The sequence below is a fragment of the Toxorhynchites rutilus genome, chromosome 3 (assembly GCF_029784135.1).
Source record: "Toxorhynchites rutilus septentrionalis strain SRP chromosome 3, ASM2978413v1, whole genome shotgun sequence".
NCBI classification, from domain to species: domain Eukaryota; kingdom Metazoa; phylum Arthropoda; class Insecta; order Diptera; family Culicidae; genus Toxorhynchites; species Toxorhynchites rutilus.
Window position 1 is genome coordinate 145,360,684 of NC_073746.1, and position 26,366 is coordinate 145,387,049.

General features: G+C 38.0%; 1 protein-coding gene across 6 annotated transcripts in view; it reads left to right on the forward strand.

Annotated features, from left to right (window-relative positions):
• The window catches only part of LOC129773113 (uncharacterized), a 281,523-nt gene that overhangs the window by 93,018 nt on the left and 162,139 nt on the right, over window positions 1–26,366 (forward strand). For all 6 annotated transcript variants that reach the window (XM_055776668.1, XM_055776667.1, XM_055776669.1 and 3 more), the window contains one exon: window positions 24,670–24,725. The gene's annotated coding sequence lies outside the window, so the exon portion shown is untranslated. The remainder of the gene's footprint in view (window positions 1–24,669; window positions 24,726–26,366) is intronic.

Consider the following 26,366-nt stretch of genomic DNA (forward strand, 5'->3'; position numbering starts at 1 on the left):
TTCCGTACATACCTAATATCGCTTCTCTGTTAACTCACAAACCGAAATATAACCATTAGCGAATTAAATTTTGCAACTAAACCACTCAAAATGCTTAATATCGAAGCCGCAAAAGTTACATCCACACGCGGAATCATGTTTGATTTTCGGTCTTTGTTTCCCTTTTCCACTTTTGATCAGTATTCATTGCCATAGAGTGACTTAAATATCATAGAATAACATGTAGAAGGTGTTTGCATTAACAGAAATCGCAAATTCAAAATGTAACTATACAAATCAACCACCTGTCCATACTACCCCCACTGTCCGTATTACCCGCGGTTCCCATACATTGAAGAATGTTTCGTTATGGTATATAGCAAAATGTATTCTTTTGGAAACATACTTTGTCACAACATACCATGTCCCACTATCGGTTCAAGTTGGCTTTGGCAAAACTCAGACGTCTTCCGATGTGAAATGGTGTAAGATGAGGAGCTTTAACCTTGAGCATTTTTTACCAAAATTTGACGAATTGTCACCCGAGTAGTTGAGAAGTTAAAATATTGCTTTAGTTGCATAAGCGATTTTGAGGTATTCGAAGCTGTACTAACTATTTCCCGCTTATCCCGGTCAGAGAGATTCGATTTACGTGGAGCTCTCTCCTTCATACCGTATCCTTGTGGATTCGCCAAATAATTGAGCACTACTGGATGGGATCGCCCAACTCGACGAGCAATTTCTCTGATACCAAGATTTTCTTGGTGAAATGCATCGATTTGTCTTTCTTCTCTCTCCGTGAGCTTTTTTCCCTTCGGCATTTTCCAGATTTATTGATCAAAACAACTAAAACAACGGAAAATCGAACTCATCTTATAGAAACTTGACAGTTGAAAAATACGAAAACATTCGTTTACGCTCAGCGCTTGCACACACACATATGAAAATAATGCAGTGTATGGTAGTCACCAATACCTACCCACTAGAATACAAATTGAAGCATTGTTTGTTTACAATGGCACAAAGCAGCAAGATCATCACCTGGTCTTATAGAAGTTGGACAGAGTGTATACTTATATATCTATATAAAATTGTTTATCGCATCATGAATCATTATTACTTTTTTCTATACTTTTTCATTTTTGAATAAACAATCGAATTTAGTTTTAAGAAAAATCACATTTATCAATCATTCAATGTGTCCTATGACCTGAGATGAGCTTAACTTGAATGCACTGTTTTTGATGAAATCGATTCACCCCTGTAATATTTTATGACATTCAATACGAAATTAGAAACAGATCAATGGTTTTATTTAATTTTTATTTTTTGGTATTTTATGGAATACATTCAAGCTCAACAGATGTCAGCATGGGGATCTGTTAATATTGCCTTATTACGAATTGAAGTACCACACATTTGCATGGTGCGAAAATCCGTAGATTATACTCAACGTAACCGAGCGGCAACATCGGCTAGACTAGCGAAATCTACCTTTCAAAATGCATCGCATCAGTGCGTCAATTATAGATCGATGACTGATAAAACTGGACTTTCCAATACGGTGCACATGCTGACCACGCTGACATGCAGTTTTTCGCCTTCTAGTTCCAGCGAGTAAGAAAAAACAGGTTAACGTACGACCTTCGTCGACCGCGCATTGTCTTATCACACACGTGTGCTCGTACCTTTATTACGTTTCCAAACGCCCTGGGTACGACCCTCCACTCTCAGGGCGTGGGCGATAGCAAGTGTATTCTTTGGGAAGGAACTTAACCTAACCATAAACCGGAATCCGCAACCATTGAAACGCCTGCGGTTTCACCAGAAAAACGATTTCACCAGGAAAACGAAACAAATGATAAATGAACCATAAAATGCAAAATATTTACGATTATGATAAAACATGTCGGGAACCAAGAATGCCGCTTGCGGATAGCAATCACAAGGATAAAGGAAATTGCGCGTTTCGGTGATACGACCGATTGATTCACTAGCGGCAGCTCAAACCAGAACGGTTGGTTCGCTGCAAGAACTTGACGTTCTTGACTTTGATGAATAACAGCGTGATTGATTACACGTGCATCAAGCTGGTAGATTCCAAAGCTTGAACGTTTCCTAGCTTATGCTTTGCTTTGGAGTGTACACAATTGGGTCTTTGTTTGATTTTCATTTACTTTTTCTGTCCATCGGATCGGGTGATGCACAACTTATGATACTCTTCTACCCAGGTCCCTGCCCGAAAGCTGATATCCGCGCTGTTGAGTGAATTATAATGAATGGGTTTGTGTTTTACTGCGTTGCGTGCCTTGTGTATCGATATCAGGTGGCAAAATTTAAACATGTTCGTATGGCACATACAGACAGGGGAAGCACCAAATGTTGTTCGTGATTGTCTAATACTCGTAATACCCCACAGAATGTCTTGATTCATGGCGCGAAATGATCGGATAATTGAGACAACTAAACTTCTTCTAGCGGCTCTGCCTCCTACTAAATAGATGCTGGGTGAGAAAGTGATCAAACTATAAATGGACTGACAGTGAGCTCTGCCGTTGCCAGTTATTCGAGTGTCATTACGCTCCGCTTTGGTGCCCGGGTGGGAGGAGGTTCGGCAGGGCAGTGTCTTGTTTCAAGCGCAAAACGCTTAGTCCTCATGTCTGGTTCAATCCGCCGCCGAGTTGACAGACGAGGCGACAGCCAAAAGCGCTTCCTACAGAACAATAAAATCATACAAACGAATTATTCGACTTCGCGGATTTTTCCGCTGATGCTAATGGAACGTGCCCTGGGCTTGCCTTAGCTAGCCGACCGCCACTATTCTATCTATCCACCGCTTTTGTTTCGAGTCTGTTGACAGCTACAGCAAAAGCGTGGCGGTGTTCGGTTACACGACTCGGAGGATTTACGCTGATTCAAGCTGACATGTGTGACGTAATACCCCGTACCTGGTAATCGTCTAGTTTGAATGTTTAGAAGATGCATCTTTAGTGTTTGATATTTTTGTACCTTCGGTTAACTACCCGCCCACATATGACAATTTTTCGACCGAATTTTCAGAATTGTGTTCTACCGATTTTAATTGAGATATTTTTTTTTATAAAATCGGCTGAACTGGCACATTTCGTCCCGCCCAAAATTGTTTTTTTGATATGAATACTTCAAAACATTCACGTTTTCTCAATAAGCGAACATTCGTGGGTCCAATCTCAGTACTCTTAATTTTTTTCATTTTTCATTTTTGGAATTGGAATCAAAATTATTACTCGATATTGTTTAACACGTTGAGCCTTGAATTGTTCTCGCTGCGCTTTCCATTCAGATAGCTACAGCGACGTGTGAGGCTGAATACGCGTAATGTTGTAATGAAGCTCATTAAAGACTTCATGTTTTGTATGAACGCACGTGCTGTAATATCATGACAATGCATGCATTTTGGCCTGGCAATAGCAAAGGCTGTGTCGGTGTTGCTCATGATAGCGTCTCGCAAGTGAATGTATTTTTTCTCACGCCACTTCTGTTGATTGTGTCGTAGGAAAAGCAGTCGTTCGCTCCCTACCTTAGCGTATATGCGTATGTGTACCATAAAATGTCAGTAAAGCTCACGACATCTATGAATGATGTTGTTTCTGACAGCGTCGAATCATTGTACTACAACATAAAAAAACATCGAGCGCACTCTCGTGTTTGTATCATCCCCTCTAACATGTTCATAATTATTAATCTGAAATGAGTAACGATGTTCTTAATGGAAGAAGTGCCTGTGGCAGGATCTCGTTGTTTAACGCTTATTCAATATTCGCGATGTGCCTTCAGAGTGGCCGGGGGATTTGTCGTCAAAGAAATTTCTTCAGATTTGCACTTTGTCAGACATATTGTAGAGCTTGTCACTCAAAATACATTCGAGGCGTATTTCTTGGCATAGAAATATCAACTATGTACTAAGAAAAAAGACACAAGTTATACTACGTTAAGACGGCGAACGTTAGGGACGATAGTACCATTGAAACGAAGATGAAGAGCGTCGCATGAAAGGTGTTTATCTACGATGGACTCCAGACTATTGCTTCTTCTTCGAATCAAAATTTCTCGTGTCGCTGTGCTGTCGCCTACCATGATTTCAGCAATGCCTTTAACAACATGTGCATTGGATCTACTACACACGAGCTCTTCAGCCGGTGTTTTATATGTATTTTTTTAAGCCAAATTTAAGTAAAAAATGCCAATACAAAATTCCCGAATATTTTTTTTTGCATTTTTGTTTAAATTTGGCTTCCAAAAATACAAAAAACACATCGTGACACGAAATTTATACATATACAGTCAACTCTCCCTAACTCGATATTCAAAGGGACCATCGAGTTAGGGAGGTATCGAGATACAGAACATTTTTTCATAATTTTTTTATGTAATAAATTGTCATATATTAGGGTGTCCCAATTATGGTATGAATTTGAATTTTTAATCCATTCCCTTGAAGTGAAAAAACCTTTCTCATATAAAAAAAATATTTTTTCCATAATCTCTCAGGAGGTGATAGACGGTTATATTTCACGAAAAAATCATTCTACGCATATGTTCGAATTTCAACGACGATGAAGTTATAGAACTTTTTCTCTCTTTTTTCGGACTCTGTTGGCTCAAACTGACTCTACATTGAAAAGTACGCTACGTAATCCGATTCTGTTGCTTTCATTTGAAAGATGAGAAAATTTAGTACAGGATGTAGTAGTGGAACACCTAAATTAGTGGATTAAAATAACATTTTGGAAGCGCAAAATTTAAAAGTTTTTTTTAATTCTGTAATTATTAGTTTTATCCCAAAAATTCATACTAAACTTTATTGTTTCTATCAATTAAATTAAAGCTCTCTAACCTCTCTACAATTTGTTCTTTGACGCCCAACTTCTATCTCTCTTAATTTTGCTGCAATATTGATATAAAAAATTCCTGATGAAAATTCAATCAAGATGTTCAAAAATCGCGATTTTTAATCCACTGTACTTATAAAAGCCACTTAACCCTTTGCGGTCGTATTAAATTTGGGCATGGGTATCGTACTGGTCGGAATTATTTTTCGTTGAAAGAGCAGAGATACATGCAAAATTACGAAAAAGAAACACTTTTTACATTTTGTTAGGTGAACTATATATGTATTAACTTAAAAATGTATTTTGATGTGATGTTTTTATATAAAAATTATATTCGATAATTCGTCTCCGTGTGAAATCTTTCGAAAAGTGTCCAAGAGTGAATCATATGAGGATTATCAATACATAATTTTATTTTTTATTATCCGTTTAATATGAGACACTTTTGCCATTGATATAATAAATGTGTAATCAATACTAGCAATGTGTATCAGAAAAGATCAGCACTTTTCACTTTAAACAAATAAAGTTTTTTTTACATGAGATTATTCAGATGACATAAGACACTTTCAAATTTTTTTTTTATTCAAATAACATGACCAATCTTTTCCATCACACCAAAGTGTTACAATGGCTAAATTCTACTGTTATGATTTTTGTCCCACATTCCTATGCATTCAACGCACTGTGCGTTGTCTTGTGTGGGTGACCACTTTGTTTGATACTCAGTACCGTTATCTATTACTCTAGGAGCACCGTATTGATTCATGAACAGGTTCACTAGACATCAAGCTTCGTTTAGGAAAAGCCTAAACTGATACTTGGCTGAGTAAAATAGAAGATTCGCATGGTTTCTTGTTGTGGTGGCTGAGATCAGACAAACGACCAGAACGGTAAAAAAGGTATGGTGGCTGAGAGCAGACAGACGACCACAAAGAGTTAAATTTCACTTTAACGTTGAAAGGTTAATTTTATTTCTTGAAATTATTCATATTTGAATTATAAAAAAAAACTTTTTAAACTCTATATAATCGATTCCTAAATTTTACATAATCGAATCATATATAATCGAGTCCGACCTGCATGAGGAACTAGGTTAACAAATAAAATATTGATTAAGTATGTCATTCAAACTAAATTGTAACGATCACGCAGGAACTCTTCAATCACAAAGAAATGTTCGAATAGTTTCACTGAAACATTTTCAGTTGATTTCAATATTCCGGACATATTCTTCAGGTTTGATTTAACGTTCAAAGATGTAATTCGCAGTCATTGCGCAATCGTACGGTAAAGGGTGTGTCACATCAAATTGCATCACGGAAAAAACGCTGTAGAAATTCGCCCAGTAGAACGATCGTTTTGAAAATTTTAGACAGTAAAATAAAAACTATTAAACAACTTTTGGCATTCTTTGGCAACTTTTTATTCATACTTCGAGCCCAAGCCCGTATGCTCGCACCTTCCTCTTTACCCCGTCCATAAGGTTCTGTACAACGTCAGGTTGTAGTTTTTTTTTGAACAGAAATCCATTTTCTCTTGAAGTCCGCCTTCGATTTGACAACTTTTGGGTTCTTCCGGAGGGCCTGCTTCATAATCGCCCAATATTTCTCTATTGGGCGAAGCTCCGGCGCGTTGGGCGAGTTCATTTCCTTTGGCACGAAGATGACCCCGTTGGCTTCGTACCACTCCAACACGTCCTTTGAATAGTAGCACGAAGCGAGATCCGGCCAGAAGATGGTCGGGCCCTCGTGCTGCTTCAATAGTGGTAGTAAGCGCTTCTGTAGGCACTCCTTAAGGTAAACCTGCCCGTTTACCGTGCCGGTCATCACGAAGGGGGCGCTCCGCTTTCCGCGAGAGCAGATCGCTTGCCACACCATGTACTTTTTGGCAAACATGGATAGTTTCTGCTTGCGAATCTCCTCCGGAACGCTGAATTTGTCCTCTGCGGAGAAGAACAACAGGCCCGGCAGCTGACGAAAGTCCGCTTTGACATAGGTTTCGTCGTCCATTACCAGGCAATGCGGCTTCGTCAGCATTTCGGTGTACAGCTTCCGGGCTCGCGTCTTCCCCACCATGTTTTGCCTTTCGTCGCGGTTAGGAGCCTTCTGAACCTTGTATGTACGCAGGCCCTCCCGCTGCTTGGTCCGCTGGACGAATAAACTTGACAAATTCAGCTTATTGGCGACATCCCGGACCGAACTTCTCGGATCACGTCTAAACTGCTTAACTACGCGCTTGTGATCTTTTTCACTGACGGAGCATCCATTTTTGCCGTTCTTCACCTTCCGGTCGATGGTTAGGTTCTCGAAGTATCGTTTTAGTACTCTGCTGACCGTGGATTGGACGATCACCAGCATCTTACCGATGTCCCGATGTGACAACTCCGGATTCTCGAAATGAATGCACAGGATTAATTCACGACGCTATTTTTCGTTCGACGACATTTTTCCACATTTACGAAAAATTGACAGTGAAGCATGGCCAACGTGATCTATACACTCTTATCTGATTATAAGCGAAAGCTGAAGATATAATTCCTAAAAATTAAATTTCTACAGCGTTTTTTCCGTGATGCAATTTGATGTGACACACCCTTTATATTTGGGACATGTAATCAAGGTCTAACCGAGCCAACACATCTCTCACCGGCACATTGGGCTGCCTTCCTCTATTCCGAAGAGAGTTTTCTAAATTCGATCTGGCAACAAGATACTCCTCGCACGACCAAACAACGTGTTCGATGTCGTGGTAACCTTGGCCACAAGCACAGATATTGCCATCGGCAAGATTAAAACGAAAGAGTAGCGCGTCTAACGAACAGTGGTTGGACATGAGTCTAGAGAAGGTGCGAATAAAGTCCCGACTCAAGTCCAGACTTTTGAACCATGGTTTGAGGCTAACCTTAGGGGTAATCGAGTGAAGCCACCGACCCTATTCATCTTCGTTCCACTTACGTTGCCAGTTAGCGATGGTATTTTTACGGACTAAAGAATAAAATTCATTGAAAGCGATTTGACGCTGATAAATATCGCCTTCAATTCAACCTACCTTTGCCAATGAGTCAGCCCTCTCATTACCCGGAATTGAGCAATGTGAAGGGACCCAGACAAAGGTAATGACATAACAGCGTCTGGTTAAAGCACTCAAAGTTTCTCGTATTCTCTCAAGGAAGTACGGCGAGTGCTTTTCCGGCCTCACTGAACGGATAGCTTCGGCAGAGCTAAGACTATCCGTTACAATGTAATAGCGTTCGTGAGGCGACGCTGTCCAGCGCCCAATGTATTGCTGCCAATTCAGCAATATACACTGAGCAAGGATTCTGAAGACTGTGGGAGGTGCTAAAAATTTCGTTGAACACTCCAAATCCTGTGGACTCATTCATAGAGGACCCATCAGTAAAGTACATATTATCACAATTGACACGCCCATACTTTGCATTGAAGATCGTAGGAACGATCCCCGATCGATGATAATCTGGAATTCCATGGATTTTCTCCTTCATGAACAGATCAAAATGTACAGAGGAACTGATGTAGTCAGGAAAACAAACACGGTTGGGAGTGATTTGAGCTTTGGTTGGAGAGATTTTGGGAGCGCTGTATAGTTATCAACGAACATGACCACCTTCGAGAAGAAATAGATATAAGTATGATACATTACCATAACACATAATTCCAGGAATAATACCTTTCTATTTCCATTGGAAAATTTTTCGTCAAATTGCATGATCCATTCCTCAAAAAGCATTAAGGCCATCCAGACATTGGTTGCTCTCGTATATCACTGGTAATGACTTCTTCTTATTGAAACACTCTTTTACTCTTTCCATTGATCAGCAACGGTAGTTTATCGCTTCGGTCCATGTTGGTTGTTGCATTGACCGCTCCAGCTTTTCGATTCCGACCAACCTTGTATTATTTTGGTCTAGATTCAATTTTCCATTCCGATTCCATTTTTAGTTTAGTTTAAATAGTGTTGATACCGTAACATTGTGTGCTCGATGATGCTCAAACGTTGCGCATTGGTTAGCGTTTTGATTGTTCGTTTGAAAGGTTTCGCGTGGTTTTCCATACTTGAAAAGAAATTGTTTGATGACACGAACACTCCGTCTTCACTTTCAAGAGCAATTGAAATAAGAGATAATAACGCACAAAAACATGTACGCGAAAATCAATCGAGTTAGGTAGGTGAAAATCCACGGAAAAATGAATCAAAACACATCGAGTAAGGGAGGCATCGAGTTAGGGAGGTATCGTGTTATGGAGAGAAGAATGCTTGTAAAATCGAAGATGTCATGAAATCCATAGATTTAGGGGAAATATCGAGATACAGAACATCGAGTTAGGGAGAGTTGAATGTATATAGATTTCATGCCAACTCGCCTTAGGAGTTGGCAGCAACATGTCAGAAACCAGTGAAACGTTGTGGGTGAAAAGACATTGGTCGTTTAAGAAGCTTTGCATACTTGTAATATTTGAAAAAATAATTAGACTACTTCTTAAAAAGGGTCAAGGTATTTTTTTCGTTTTTTACAAAAAAATTATGACTCACAAACTATAATACCTCAAATGTCAAAGAATCGAATGTAGATTTTTTTGAATTTTTGTTGAAAAAAAAATTAAAAAATAATTTAAAATTTGTAATTTATGTTTCTCAAATACGCTTTTTTTTTTAATTCTCAAAAAAATATGAATGAATAGCCAGTCGAGTTGGCATGGAATTCGTCATAAGGGATAAAACTAAAGATCCTACATTCAAAAAATCATAGCTTGATTAAAAATTACCTAAACACTTACTCAGAATCATGTCCAAAATACAGTTCCCTGTTTTTCCAAATACTGACTTACTAGCAACAAATCAAATGTTCTAGCAAAACAAATCAACAAATCAATAGTCCCGAATTGTGATCAAGCGCTGCCAGGGAGAGATTTTTTATGAATTTCTTTATAGGTTGCCTAAGATGTGAAAAAAAAAGATAAATGAAAAGTACTCTACTCCTCTGTTTAAGTGTGAAAACCAAGAACAAACATCTCAACGTTGGAAAATAAATACAATCACCCAAAATAAATTTATCTCGAACTCAAATTGAATAAAAATGAAAAAAGCAGCTATTCAGTTATTTTTTGTGCATTCTGTAAACGTGAGATAATACTAATCTACTCGACTAAGGCCCAACATTCACTTTATGATGCAGAAAGGAACTGGATTTGCATTTTAATCTTCAAAAAAACATATTTGTTAAGAATTCCAAAGCATAACTGCTGGAGCGCTATCACATAAAATATCCGAAAAGAACAAGTTCCCCGCATTTTATCAGCAATCACTTCGCGGCGACAGTGTCAGTGCACTGCCAGCTTACGTTCTTTTTTGTGGTTTTTTTTTGTGAAAACTTGTTTTGTTTTCCTCCTCGTTTTGTGTCGTCGAACTGGACCGCAACATCTTCATTTCTTCTGCATGCCTCAATTTTTGCACTCAAACCAAAACAACATGCGAGGTTCGGTGATCATGGGTCACTGACCGCGAGGAAATCACCCTTTTTGAAAAATAATCCGCCTTATTTGGCTGGTTGTGAGTTCTTGCATTGGAGTTTTATTTTTGAACAGAGCGTTGTAGGAAACGAGGCGCGGTAAAAAAACGGTTCGGTGACGTGAAAATGTGGGAGTCGTCCCGCTGTCTATTGGCCAGAGTATGTCTTCAACAGCTGACACATTCGTTGGTATATTGTGGGCTGATATTATCATAATGAACGCGAATTACCTGGACAGGTTTCCTGCGCTTGCTAATGAACCGGCGAATGGCTGTGACACACATGGAGGGTTAACCCCTCCGGGGCTTTGAGTTTGATTTGGATTTGAATCCGTTTCGAATGAATTTGCATAAATTTGCCCTTGATTGGGAATTCGCTTTGTAGAACATCTCTAAGCCGAATCAATATGTCAAGTATGTTTGCTACGCAAAAAGAGGAATATCTAACAATGAAACTGAAAGTATATGGAAATCGTGGGATGTGAAGGCATGAATTATCAAGGTCATACCACTCGGAAGCGAAAGAACAAACATGAATATAATGAGCGGTATATTGATGTTTAAATTTCGCTAAGTTATTGTTATTATGAAACGAACATTCTAAATTGGGAAAACAGCTCGTCTCTCGTCATATTCAATCATTTAAGCTATATATTTCAAAACAAATAATATAAATATTCACCCGAATAGGAATATTTCCTGACATGGCTTGTGTGGAACGTAAGAATGGTAAATATCGTTGTACTATTTAAGTATGAAATTAAATTACAGCCGTATACGATTTCCACAACACAGACTTCTAAACCAAGAAGCACAGGAAAATCGGCAATGCAAATCCATGCAAGCCGAGGGCACTTTTGTTCCCTCAAGCAGATTGGAATACATTTTACGAACACAGACTTCAAAATTAAGGATCCAGGGAAAATCTGCACCGAATATATATGCTAGTTGCGAGTTGTGAGTTGCGACTCGGTTATTCAAGGTGGCATTGGAAGATATACAAAATGCAAAATGTTGATAACAGTTTGCTGCAATAACCTCGATTAATTCATCAATATGCGTGAAACGTGCATGTCAAAATTAAAACTGAGTGCCTAAAATTTATCAAATCAAGCAAATTCGCGGTTCGAGAAGTATGTAAACTCGAGAGATGCAATAAATTCAGATATATTTCATATATTTTGCACTCATATTCTCGGTTTTTTTTTCTCTCATCAAAACCCAAATCAGCACTTCGAGATACTCATTTTTAGTCGATTGAAGATTATTACTTCCGAGTTTAAGAGCACGAAACCAAAGAGACCTAAGCTTTTTATGTTACTTTTGGAAAAATGATACTTTTTACATAACATATCAATAATAAGGATAGAATTTTGTCAAAACGCAACTATTTTGAGATTCCTTCCTCGTTTAACGGGAGTCTTATGGTTTCAAATCACATTTAGAAGATTCATCTGACGAAACACGCTTACGCTTACTAAGCGAACGCTCAACCAATGTGGCTACAAAGACCCCCTTTTTTAAAAATGATAATATTTAACACTCACTGGTTCGATCGTGAGTTCAAAACTCAGGGCCCTCACTGTCCATCTTTGTGTTGTTACAGAATAATTACGTCCACGCAACAATCATCAGCGATGGAGATCGATCCACGGTCGAAATAAGATCGATTCATCCATACAACTACTCTGCAAGACACATCGGGCTGCTGTTCTATGAATAACTCAACAATTATCAATCAACTGTCTCCGCTGTTCAGTCTAACTGGATAATAGAATAACAGAAGGAAAAGTCTTACGCCTAAATGGCTACTGTGTAAATGTGTACCATATGCTATGGTATAGAAGGGAATACTTTAACGCCGAATACTCTAACGCCTAAAATGCTAATGAGTGTAAAATGAGCAAAAGGGATAAACAAAAACGTTCACTGATATTCAAAAACTCGTATATTGCGTGGGTAAAGCAAAAACGAGAAAAGGCGGCGTTGCATACTATATTTTCCAATGTAATGAAAAAGATAAACATTAATATATTATAAAACTATTAATGTTGTATGAATGATAGACTTTTAAGTTCGATTATACACATTATCCAGCCATTTGGATCACGTAGCCCATACACGTAGAAGAAAGTTGTCAAAGGCAGTCGATATAAAAATCATAGAATGAAATACGCTCGCCAACGCTCGGTCGGACTTAACTAAAGGATCGTCTACTATGTTCAAACTAACCGGGCAATCGGTTGAACATAGGTTTGCTTGCGAGAGACCATTGCTTCCAACGGTCCTTTGATGCCCTCTGTACGAAAACTCTTGTCCGAGGGTTTTCATCAATCCGTTTATAGACGTTGAGCTTGGACTGGACTCTGATACCTTTGATTGATGCAATCGTCGTTCAAGTTTTTCCTTGATACTCAACTGTAGGTTTCGCATCGTCCAGTGGATTTTTTTCCTCCTGTTGTCCAGCTACTGAATAAATATCATCATGATCAAGTCAGGAACAATTTGAATTCTTTTCCAAACTTGATCAATGTAGTCCGTAACGTTTGATAGAAGACGCCAAAATCATAATTAATTGTGTCACGATCACGAGCAGAATGATTATTGATATACGGAAACAAACCTGCATATACGAAACGTCTTTCTGCAATCCTTCCAATCAGGGCGTCAAGCAGCTGCTTCGAAATTTCCGATGGTTGCTCCGATAGCTGTTCTAGCATAAATTGCAATCTGACGTCTGCTTCATAAAGGGTACATTTCTTCCGCAATAGCAGTTCAACAGCGACCAGAACTGGTTCGAGGGCATCAACCAATTCCTTTATCGCGGTCAGTTCTTTATCGCTGAAGTTTATCTTGTGTTTCGTTTTCAGATCGAGCAGCGATTTTTTGAACTGAAGTTCGGAGGTCGATTTCATTTGATCTTATTAGATTCTCGAGTAATACATTGCGTTTCACAACTATAGAACCACTCATTTTTTCTGAGTTTCCAGAGATATGTAAGAAGTCGGTTGAATTGAAGTTTGTAGTGTAGAATACAATAACTATCTTCATTTATAAGACTGGCTATTTCAACTTTATTGTTTTGTTCAGGCGCGAAACATTTAAAAATCTAAAATTCCAGTGTTTCATAACTATAGAACCAATTCTACTTCAATATACTTCAATATATACTTCAATTCAACCGACATCTTACATATCTCTGGAAACTCAGAAAAATGGGTGGCAATTATGCTTTATATTTTTTATGTTAGAATTACCTGCTTGGGTTTCGAAATATTTCATAACCCGTGCTCATTTCTAAATGATCTCTTGGCCTTAAAGAGCAATTCGGGAAAGAAAGAAGACGGCAACATGAGACAACATCGTTTTCAAATTTCCCCATTACAATTTCTCATTTTACTTCGCATTTTTGTTGCTCTTCCATGTTGTTTTGATTAAATCTTATTTATCAACAGAAGATTCGAAAAAATCATAATTTGATTTGTCGGACTTTTTCCTTCTTCATTCGGGTAAACGTTTCATTCGGGTAAATGTTGCATTCGGGTAAATGTCCATTCGGATAAATGTTGCATTCGGGTAAACGTTCATTCGGATATATGTTGCAATGAAAAAACAAGGGCATCATAAGTGGTCTCCATGGCGGCTACCATCTTGATCTGTTATCAAACAGCGAGATATTATTGAATATCCTAAACAATATGAAAGCGTTAGTGCAAACTGCTCATATCATGGAGCTAAAAACTCAGTTTCCATTTCGTCAAAGAAAATTCTTTCAAACATTACAGGTACGTGCGTATTGTTTAGTTCGCAATTCAAAACACCATCAAAGATGGTTATTTGTAATAGGAATCTTAACAAAGAAGTATTAAAGGGTGTCCCATATCAAATTACATCACGGAAAAAGCGCTGTAGGAAATCTGTGCAGTCCCGAACTAACGTTGGGAAATAAGGGGGAGTGAAACCGGGTTTCCGCACGTCTCACCTGCTTGACGGTTGAAGAGTTAAGTGCGCTACACATACACCGTCCCGTCATCGTGAAGTAATCGTAAAGGAATGAAATGTCAAATATTCTTCCATGGAAATCGTATGGTAGCATTCACATACACCATACCGGTATCTTTGACGTCGGCAAAATAAGTTCTAGAGAATAGTTGACGGGACGGTGACGGTGACGCTGTATGTGTAGCGCACTTTAAAGAGGACGAAATAACGTGGGTCGCTACGATCAGCTCAAAAAGTGGGCATTGATGTTTACAGCCAACGCGCATGGTTGCCGTATATGGTCAGCACATGGTACACTGCCTCATATACTTCAGTCCGTGCCACACACCATCGGCCATTTTCTCTTGAAAATTTGGGTAGAAGCAGTTTAGAGTGTATTGTATACACTGTATTTTTATCACTGACGGTTTTTCGAAAATTGAAAAAAAAGGCGTCACCCGAAAAGCAACGTCGCGAATTGATTTTATGCAAGTACCTGAAAAATCCTCAATTCTCTCATCGCGACATCGAAAAACACCTCGTAATCGATGAGTCGTGTGATTAAACGTTACTACGAACTCTGAACTCTCTACTAACTCTGAGCATCGAACGGCAGGAGAAATGCGGTCAGAATGGATGTTCTATCAGCGATCTAGATCGAAAGCGTGTTGTCAAGACGTTTAACCCTTTCGTTACGAGTGTCGTCTATAGACGACATCCGCGCGGCGAGCTGTGTGTACGAGCGTCGTCTTTAGACGACATGAAATTCGTACTGCTCTTCGATCACACCAGCGCGATGTGCATACTTTTCGGCGCAGTGCTCCGTACAGGGGTAGCACTTCGGCGGAGCACACTACCGTAATGAACGGGTTAAGCGGAATCCCAATGCTTCGGTCAGGGATGTGGCTAAAAAGTTGAATCTGTCCAAGCCTCGTTCAGTGAGCCAAGGACCGGGAGGAACTGCATACGTAAAAGTGCAGAAGGCTCTAAATGGATGATGAGATTTACGTCATGGCGGACTTCTAGCAGCTTCTGGGGCTACTGTTCTTCACCGGCCAGCACAAGTTTGATATTCCGGAGAAAGTAAGGAAGCAGAGTCTTCAAAGTTTCCCAAGAAATACATGATTTGACAAGTGATCTGCTCATGTGGCAAACGAAGTGTGCCGTTCATGACTACCGGGACTGTAAACGGGCAGATCTACCTCAAGGAGTGTCTACAGAAGCGTCTGCTTCCTCTGTTGAAGCAACACGAGGGCCCCATAATCTTCTGGCCGGATCTAGCTTTGTGCCATTATTCAAAGGATGTCCTGGAATGGTACGAAGCCAACGAGGTCAATTTGGTAGTGTAGTTGAATGAAATATGTCAAAAGCTTACTAATGGGTCGGCCAACTAGGTAATTTTCTACAGCGTTTTTCCGTGATGCAATTTTGTTGGGGACACCCTTTAATATGACGCAAATGGCGCTACTTTGGAAAGCAAAGTTTATTAGGAACATTATTCTTAATTGAAATAGACATATTCCTTCCAAAAACATCATCAAGATATAAAAAAAGCTATTCATTTCAATGACCTCAAAAGCTATTTGGGTGATAGTTGTAATACTTTACGCGGCATTCAAACAAACGAACTGAAATACTGTTGTTCTATTAAATAATATCTACAGTACGCTTTTGTTTCACCGTAATAGCTATTGTCCCGGCGATTTCAAAACTTAAGAACAATCCGAGCAACCTTGTAAATTGGAAGAATAAAGCGGCAATTTTAAACCGTGTGGGAATTTGCATAGCCATAACGCAAACATACGATACGTCGCAAATGAACCAGCACAAACAATGAGTCTTTGCTCACGGCATTTCTCTCGGTTCATTCAAAACTGGCATTAACCTTCCACAAATGTGTCACACTCGAAATTGCTACTCCCAACCCCCGACTATAAAACATAATGGCCAACATTGTGCCTTGAAGGTCAGTCGGTACGCTTTTCTCGAACTCTCAAACACAATGGCATGCGTCTAAGTAGCCAAACCCAAAACCGCCCAACAACAAAGCAAAGGACAGTTCACACCGCAATGACTTACAGCTTGATTCAATTTCCCAGATTCGTTCTTGTTTTGTGCCAGCTTGGCTAGCTGACTACGTGCCGAGCGACCCAGCTGCCGGGTGGTGGTAATGCATGTGGAGGGCCTAAAGGTAGAGAGAGACATAGACACTGCAAACCGGCTTTTGCCTTTCGCGCTGTCGCTGTCTCGACACTCCCGTGGACCCCTCGATGTGCACAACCCTCCCAGCGATCTGTTTACTTCGCAAAAACCAGTTTCCTCGAAAGCATCACGTGTGTGTTCAGCATCCAAGTACCGAGCCGAAGTTTGCGGCCTCTCCACGATTATCTGAGCGTCTGAGTTCCTGGCAAGGAACGCTAGTGGAACTGGAACACGGCACACGTAACTCAATTTGCGACCCGGCCGTCGTGTACATTGGGCTCGTGCTAGGCCCGTTGTGGACTCATTGGTGCTTTCGTATGCATCCGGACCAAAAAACGCGAAATACAGCCTCGATGATATCACACTTATTTTTCATTACCTCATACACAAGCGGAGCTGAGGGCTGCACAAAACGCACAGCGGAAACCTGTTTTTTGCACTTCGTGATCGGGATCCAATCGATTATGGAATATGCACAAAACGTACGAACAAATGCGCGAGTTAATAAGATGCTACTTATGGTAACATAGTAACGGCTTCCGAGGGACTATGGTGCGATGAAGTATGCAAAAGTCAGCAGTCGGCGGATTCAGAACAGCCCTTGCTCCTATCAAAACAAACGAAGTGGATTGTGAATATGTTATACAGGGGGTGTTGTCACCTAAAATCTGCCATATCAGCATGCAAAGTCAATACGGAGAAACCTTCGAACGGCAAATATTTATCATGACTAATGCCTCGCAGTGTGACTCAGTCAGTTTCCCCTGGTAGTCATTGGAAGAGAATAATTTATTTCACAGCACTCCGCCTGGCAAAGTTTTTGCGTTTTCTGATTCGAGTTGGACAAATCGTTGATTGTTTGATTGATCGTGCATTTAAATTCAACATCTAATTGCATTCAAAACTGTATTTTTCGAGGTTTTTTTTCTAAAGTAAAAAAATGCGTGATTTCATAAAACTTTTCTAGAAATATTCAGTGGAATTATACATTTTCTGATTCTTCCGACTGTGACAGACTTCTTGACTATCAAAAGACGCCGTTATCTGTGAAAACTATTTCATTATTTGTGTTTTTTTTTAAATGTGAAATTTTAATTTCAGATGATCTGTAGTTTCAATTGTTCATTTAATTTATTTGTCGTCAATCTATGTAGACCAATACATCCTTAATGTAAACTTAATACTATTTACTTAAAAATAAAGAAATCTAGCTGGGAAATTCATTTATTTAATTTTCAAAGACAAATTTAACAAGTCACATAAAGGATATGAATACCAGCCTGGTTTACGAAGTGTATATAATAAAAAAATAGTTTTTGTACAGATTCAGTTCTGTCTTCGAGTGAAGTTATGAAGGGCGACCATACAATACTACAATATTCGAGAATTGATCTGACGTATGTAACGTAATTTTTTTTTATTGTGTACGGATCCTGGAAATGGTAGCTAAAACGTTTTGTGAAGCTCAGCATATTATTTTCTCTATGGATTATTGTACTACAATGGTCAAGGAAGGTTAGTTTCGAATCTATAACCACACCCAAATCTCTTACTAGTTTACATCTATTTATGGATTGATTTCCCAGCTTAACACCATTGTTTCATAATGTTCTTCTTCTTGTAAAAGACATCAAAGTGCATTTTCTATCGTTGAACTGTAATAAACTCTTAGTGCACCAATTATAAAAGATGTGAACTTCATTTTTGAATGTTTGAAATTCTTCTACATTCTTTATTTTCATATACAGCTTCACATCATCTGCGTAAATGAGTGACTTAACATTTTTAAGTGACTTAACATTTTTCGTGCACCCGTGGCCGAGTGGTTAGCGTCTCACATTATCATGCCGGGTGTTCGGGTTCGATTCCCATTCTGGCCGGAGGAGTTTTCGTCAAAGAAATTTCCTTCGACTTGCACTGTGGTCACGCGTATTCAAGACCTTACCGCTCGGAATACATTCAAGGCGTGTTATTTGGCTTAAGAAATCTCAACTAAGTATTTATAAATGACTAAGTATTTATTAATGCATACATTGAGACGGCAAAAGTTCCACAGGGAACGTTAACGCCATTCAAGAAGAAGAACATTTTTAAGAAGAACCCAAACATAATTAACAAATAAAATGAAAAAAGTGGTCCAGATGTAACAAATATTGGTTTCGAAAATTTTCCATTAAATCGTACTATTTGCATACAGCCAGTCAAATATGATTCGAACCATTTTCAATAGCTTGACTTCTATCCCTATTTTTTTAAGTTTAAGGAGGAGTAATGGTATATGAACACGATCGAAAGCTTCAAGGTCAATCACGGAGAGCAACTACGAATTGTACAGTCTACCCAAGCTCAAGCTCAATCTCATGAACACGATCGAAAGCTTCACTAAAGTCAGTGTATAGAGCTTCAACTTGATTACCATTATATACTAATAAGGACAAAGACCTCTATGATAGAGACATTATGAAGCTACCTTTAGAATGGTAACAAATTTTCGAACAAAACGTTGTATATTTGACCCAAATCGAATAATCCGAAGCATATCAAAAATAGTTTTGAATTTCACTCAAACATAATAGATTGCCTTTTCCCCAACCTAATATATTATTGATTAACCCATTAACGACCAAGCTGTAAAAATTATTTTTTTGACGAAAGCCATTGTTGTATTTTCGATTATTAACACTAAAGGAACTCCAATGTTCAAGAATTATTTTTTCCCCATCTTCCATTTTCCGGGAAATGACTGTTCGAAAAATCGAACATTGGCCGAAACCCGCCCTTTTTTTTGCAGGTACAAACATACTGCGAACATAAAAGTCACTTCAATTAGCAAATATACGGTATTCATAAATGAATCAAGTTTGGATTCCCGGAAAAACAAGAACAGGAGAATGGAGGTCTCTAAGTATAAATCCAAATTAATCCACCTAAGGTGAGATGTGACATTTCTTATTTCATGTAATTTTAACTTATTACTAACAGGCTTTTTCTTTCAAACGAAAGCATATGCTGTTATTTTTTTTGTTAAGTGTGGAGAAATGTCAATGCTTAAAAACTAGTCTCTCCAATTATTCATTTCCCGAAAAAATCGAACATTTTCCAAAACCTGAAACCTCAACATTGAATGAAATCGATATAAGTGGTAGCTAATGAACATTACCATATGGTTCCTGTCCAAGGACATGAAAAATTATCAAAGTTGCTGTTCGATTTTTCGAACGCTTGGCCTAAAATGGGTTAATTTTAGATAAGTTCTCTAGGTTACCTTCTTCGGTTTCCTAAAGTTTATTTTCGCCGTCCCGATTAGATATCTATTAATTTCTATGAAGCGTACTCGGATACCTTCTCAAGTTTCCCAAAGTAATTTTTCTGCGATGAAATTTCGACAAAAAAAGATGCATTAAATAATTAAATAACAATAAGTGGTACAATAAATTGTTTAGGCTTTCCTTCTCAGGTTACCTATAGATATTAAGTTCTATGAAGCGAAATTACTTTGGGAAACCTGAGTACTTCTCAGGTTTCCCAAAGTAATTTTTCTGCGATGAAATTTCAACAAAAAAGATGCGTTAAATAATTAAATAACAATAGCTGGTCCAATAAATTGTTTAGGCTTTCCTCCTCAGGTTACCTAAAGATATTCTCTGCAGCGCGTTGTGACACATGAAGATTTTGTTTCGTCGAGTAGTCAATAGCTCGCGTTTACATAATCACATCTCTTACCGCAGTGAATCCTGATTCTTACCCCCTCCCACTAACAACTATCCCTTCCTTGATAAACGCTAGGAAACCACGTTATAGAGGCGACCTTTCTAGCCTTCGGGCGGCGAATATCATACTAACATTCCTTTCCTTCCCCTGGTGTCTGTAAGGACGTGGCCGGCGTCGTTATTGACCATTTAAAGCTCGAACCAGCGAAAATTGTACAACGAGAATGATTTGCTAGTCCCAAGCGTCATTGTGTTCTGTGTGCAATTTGGTTGGTTCAGGTCAATCACGGAGAGCAACTACGAATTGTACAGTCTACCCAAGCTCAAGCTCAAGCTCAACTTGATTACCATTATATATTGCATTCAAAGTGAATGTGACAAATTTCAGCAAAGACAAAGTTTTTTGTTGTTGAGCGTCCTTTGAAAAAATCGTGTTGCTTATTCGTGATTCGTGTTTTCAGTTGTTGAACATTTTTTTGGTTTATTATGGCCTCAAAGTGTTTTGGGATGCATGAAATAATTGCTGTTTCACGATAATTTCTTACATCGGATCTATTACCGGATTTGAAGATTGACACAAGAAAGTAGTTTTTCCATATTCGATTCCAATGATCTATTGAAAAGCCCTAAAAGTGAATGAGTTAATTCAGCTGCAATTTTTTTCATAAATACCGGTGACGACGGAGCTTATTCAATGCGTCAAAAATTTCACTGTAAGTTAGCCGTCTGATGCCAACATCACATGGAAATTCTGGAAGAAAAACAAAAAAATCACGGTCGGTCCTCTTCAGATTTTTCAATATAAACTTCTTGAAAAATGTTGGAAAAGGTTGTAATTTTTTTTGGGTCATTCCCCACGGTTTCGTCAAGGTGCAGGTGATGGAAAACCATTGTTCTTTATTTTTGTTTCTATGTTATCGAAAAAAAAATCGGGTTAGACTTTATGTCGGACTCTGTTTTTGAGTTGTAATCTTCAAAGGCGTTTTAACAGTTGAGCTGTTCGCAAATGTCAAATAATTTTCAAGGTTAGCGTCAGATTTGTATTACTTATGAATTTTATGTGCCGTTTGTTTTTTATTTAATTTTTTTAGATTCTTTATGTTTTAATTAAACCAAATCGGATATTTTGTGTTTATGTTCCTTCTCTTTCGTCTTGTTGGTATCTCCTCCTCTATAATTGATTATCGAGTAAAAAATCGTCACTGCTACTTCTGTGTTTTCCACACTTCTAAATATACCATGCCAATTGATATAGTTAAGTCTACACCTAGTTTATTGGTAGTATGAAGAAATCCAAGAAGCATTTCTGTCGATTATAAACATTGTTTAATTGATTCAATCCAAGACCGGCTATTTTATCAAAAACTAGCTGACGCGCCAAACGTTGTTCTGCCATTTAATTATTTCTAGAGAATATTTTGGGTGTTAAATAAAACATAACTAATGTATTTTAAGCGTGTTTGAATGTTTTAACGATCTACAAAATTATTCGAATGTGATCGATAAAAAGAACGAATGAAACGGTTTCAACGGAAGTTGGTATACAGATACGAATATGGTACTACTCAACGATTTTCAGCCTGCGTTGTTGATATTTGTAAATGACATTATCAGTATTTATTCGTTGATATATTAGTTAGTAAATTCTCTAGTAAAACACTTTGTACATATTCTATCTGCCATGCAAGACCATAAAGGTTTCCAATCACCGCATGGACCATACACCACTATTGGGGTAACAGTACTAATAAGTTCTTCATATTCCGGAATCCGATTGGTTTGAAACTCGATCGAATTTCACGATCACTCGATGTCGTTTGAATACATAGAAGACATAGTCCTAACCCTAACTTAATATTTTATCTATACATTTCCTTGCATTTCCACCAAAACTTTATACATAACATAAAATGATCGTCAGGCACAATTTCCGTTCAAGATGTATCCCCCGATTGCAGAGAATGTGTAGCTTTTTCACATCGAACACATTTTTGATATGTAGAATTGAATTTTCTTATAAAAAAGGGTTTAAAAGCGTGTCTATTCCTCCTGAATATCCATTTTGCATTTTTGCCTCACAGAAGTGGAACACGGAGCTCAATGTTGTCTATATCGAATTGCGTCACAAGGTTGACACATTTGCACAACTCGAATGGACTTGAGTCGAACGGATAATTTTAACTCTAACGCTGTTACGGCGTTGCTCATGAGAGCGTTTTCCAAATTAATGTATTCTTTCTCATGCCACTTATGTTGATTAGGTCGTAGGAATCGCGGTTGATTGCTCTCTACCTTCGTGTGCATGTCGACTATGAATTCTTGGTACAGCTCACGACATCATATAATTACATCATACGATACACATAAAATCCATCGAGCGCACTCCTTTATTTTATTCGTCTGATATAGCTATTCATTAATATTATTTCAAAATGAGCAATGATGTTCATAATGAATGGAGTACCTATGGCAGGATCACGTTGTCTAATGTTTGCGCAATAGTCATCTTGCTCTTTCAGAATGGTCGGGCATTTTTCGTCAAAGATATTTCTTCTGACTTGCATTGTGGTCACACACATTCTAGAGCTAGAGAAGTACTACTAAAAATGATGCAACTATGAACGATGAACGTTAACGATGAATTCCAGATTATTGTTTTTTTTTTAAATCACAATTTCTCGCGTCATTGTGCAGACACCTTCTATGATTTTAGTAACGCTTGCGCACTGAATCTAGACACATGCTCTCCAGCAGATGTTTCATCAGAATTGGTGACAATAACGTGATTATCATTTTGTAAACCGAGCAAGTGTGATTTGAAGTATTTCAATAACACGTTGTGCTCATTCAAAATACTCGCTCGCCGGCGATACGCCTGGCTTTAGACGAAGTAAGGTTACTTGTTTTAATGCGCTTGAAATTTTGGCAGTATATAAAAATTTCAAATGCATTCTGTTGTTGAGGTGAGGAAGTTGGTTCAGTATCTACTACACGTTATGACGATGCATCGAAATTGTTCGAGCGAAATCACGAATGCAACGTAATTTCAAATCGAGATTGCAGGAAAACTAAAGCCAAAATTTGGACATTTGAAACTATGGCTTGTGATCTTCAAAATGTTTTGCATGACTCGGAAGAAATATCATTCATTGATTGAAAGTATTCTACTGGATGACACATCCGTTTTTTTTCTATTTATAATACAAATCAAACAACAGAAGCATATACATTTACATAACAACATGGACTGGCAACATATCTCGATTCGACAGATTTTATTGCCTGTTTCTAGATAACACCGGTCCAACACCTTTTTTAATTCGAAACATGCATACTAAATTGGACCAAAAATATTGCCTTATGCAAAAGGCAAATACTTATACAGTTTTATTTATCGACAGGACATTTTTGAATTTGTCGCGAGCTTGATCTGTTTAGGGGTATTTTTAAATTTTCTCGTGTCCCCAGGCGATTTTGTTAAGCGTACGTTTTATCTAATCTATTTAAATGAGATATAACCGGATAAACATGGAGTAGAATGGATGACATTTCACTGTTCCTGAATGCCGAACGAAGCTATAGAGAAAATCTGCAAATATCTTCATCAATTTTTTCAGATATATAAACGCTACATTCTATGTGAATTAATGGCTAAATATGAAATAATTTTCGGTAAACGAGATGAATTCGAACAAGCTTGAACCCTGAACCTATACATTCGATCGTTTACCACAGAAGAGACACCGAACGAAAATGTAGGGTCTAAACGTTTACCTGCAATGTCATTATTCGTGAGCCGAACGACCATGAAAGCCTCGTGCTATATTGAGGAAGTGAAGCGAAAAACATGCATTTCATCGACACAAACGACACTTCGTCACCCCGCGGAAGCAACGCAGCCACCGTCGATCTGAGCAACGGAGTCACTAAGTACCCTCGAGCAAACATCCGCTGTCATCTTGTTCTCAGATTGAGAGCTCTTCAGAATATTCAACACTAACTGTGTTCGCTTGATCTCAATTAATCAAAAATTGAACTCCGCGGAAGTTAAATGCGTTTGAGTTGGGAATTTTAATTATCGAAACAAAGCTTCCGTAGATGCTGACTGCTAGAAACCATTAGATCATTAACCTTAGATCGCCAACACGAGATCTACACGGTGGTCGCAATAGAAAGTTAATAATTCCCAGTCAGTAACTTACGGACTCCTGTCAAAGCGCTCGGTGGTCATCTTGCTAATCAGACTTCGCCCCTAATCACTCGAGCGCGAGGCCGGCCCTTTTCGCTTCACGTCGACGAAAGCTGCAACTTAATTATAGCAATCCCCAGTGTCATACTGCGCTGATTAATAATCAAAAATAGTAATTGTTTGTTTTCTCTTTTTTTTTCTTCCCCAGAAATGATGTGTTGAGTGAACACACGCCTCGTATGCAGAGCTTCCCGGCTGCCCAAGGTAAGATATGTATGGATATGTCAATACCGAAGCCCCGTCACTCATGATTATATAATTGCGCCGCGTTAAGTATCCAAAGTGCCCCGATATTAGTTTTGTTGCCAATGCGCAAAAAAAAACGACAAACAACCACAGTAAATATTAGTTGTGCGAGTGTAATGCACTTTCCGCATCCAGGCGGAAGATTGCCGAGCATACGTGGGTAGATAAGAAAGCGGTCGGTTTGTGGCTTAGAAAACTCATAAGTGCACTTTTATCATTCGCCGCAAAGCGTTTCTCCGTTGTACAAAAGGAAAAGTAATGAGCATTGACATGGCACAAAGAAATTGTGCTTCGTTTACCCAGGTGTGCAACGAGCCGTCTCAAGTGACGGCATTGCTAGGAATTTGCCCTTGATCGTAGACTGTGATACTGGACAAAGATACTCATTCTAGATCTGAGTATAATTGGAAGGAAGAATATAAACAATAGATAATAAATGACAAATAATAAATAATAAATAATAAATAATAAATGATAAATAATAAATAATAAATAATAAATAATAAATAATAAATAATAAATAATAAATAATAAATAATAAATAATAAATAATAAATAATAAATAATAAATAATAAATAATAAATAATAAATAATAAATAATAAATAATAAATAATAAATAATAAATAATAAATAATAAATAATAAATAATATATAATAAATAATAATATGACGGTTTTGGCAAAATTAAATTTTTAGATAAGTTGCCAAAATCGATTTTTTGGACGCATGAATAACAGCTAGTTTTTGTTTAACCCCCACAGAATTATGCCAATAGGTATTTAGGATCATGTTTCTGACCCTCGCATTCGCCGAGTATCATTAGCATATGAACACATATTAGTTTTAGCTATTCCCTTCGAATCAGATGAATTAACCCAATAAAAAATAACGTTTGTATAATTAGGAGTTGAATATTATACAGCTGTTATTTTGGTCATTTAAAGCAACCCAAATTGGGTCATTATTATAGTGATCATGTAGGGAACTACAAAAAATGCTCGCTGTTGTCAAAAAATTGATATACGCATACAGAACATTGAATTATTGTTATGGTTTATATGATCATAAAGGGCGAATATTATGCCAAAAGGCCGAATTATAGGACTATTGAGATGCTTTCCAATAAGCATTACTAAACATCCTAGCATTGGTGTCGAGGTACAATAGGAACGTAAAGTTGATTTGTATCTGTTTGTTTAGAAATGAAACAAACTATGGATCCAGTGGTTGTTTGATGCCAAAACTACTGTGGGAAGCGCTTTAGCGCTCTTCTTGTTTTATGTTAACATTTTTGACATGGCACCTTTGAACGTAGGATTTTGTCTTACGGGAAAATATCAGGGGTACAAATTAAAGAAATTTAGATTCTATCGGTTATTCCTCATCCATTTATCGAAAGGTTCAAGAGATTTTGCACCAATCCACATAATTAATCATATTGGCTCTGAGACGGTCACTAAAACTGATCTAAGAGAAGAAATAGATTTTTTTTGTGTATATACCATCACAGCATGGCCAGACAATTTGCAGTACTGGTTGTTCAGGTAGTTGAGAAAATTTAAAGTTTATTGTAGTCGATATTTCAGGATCCTTATTC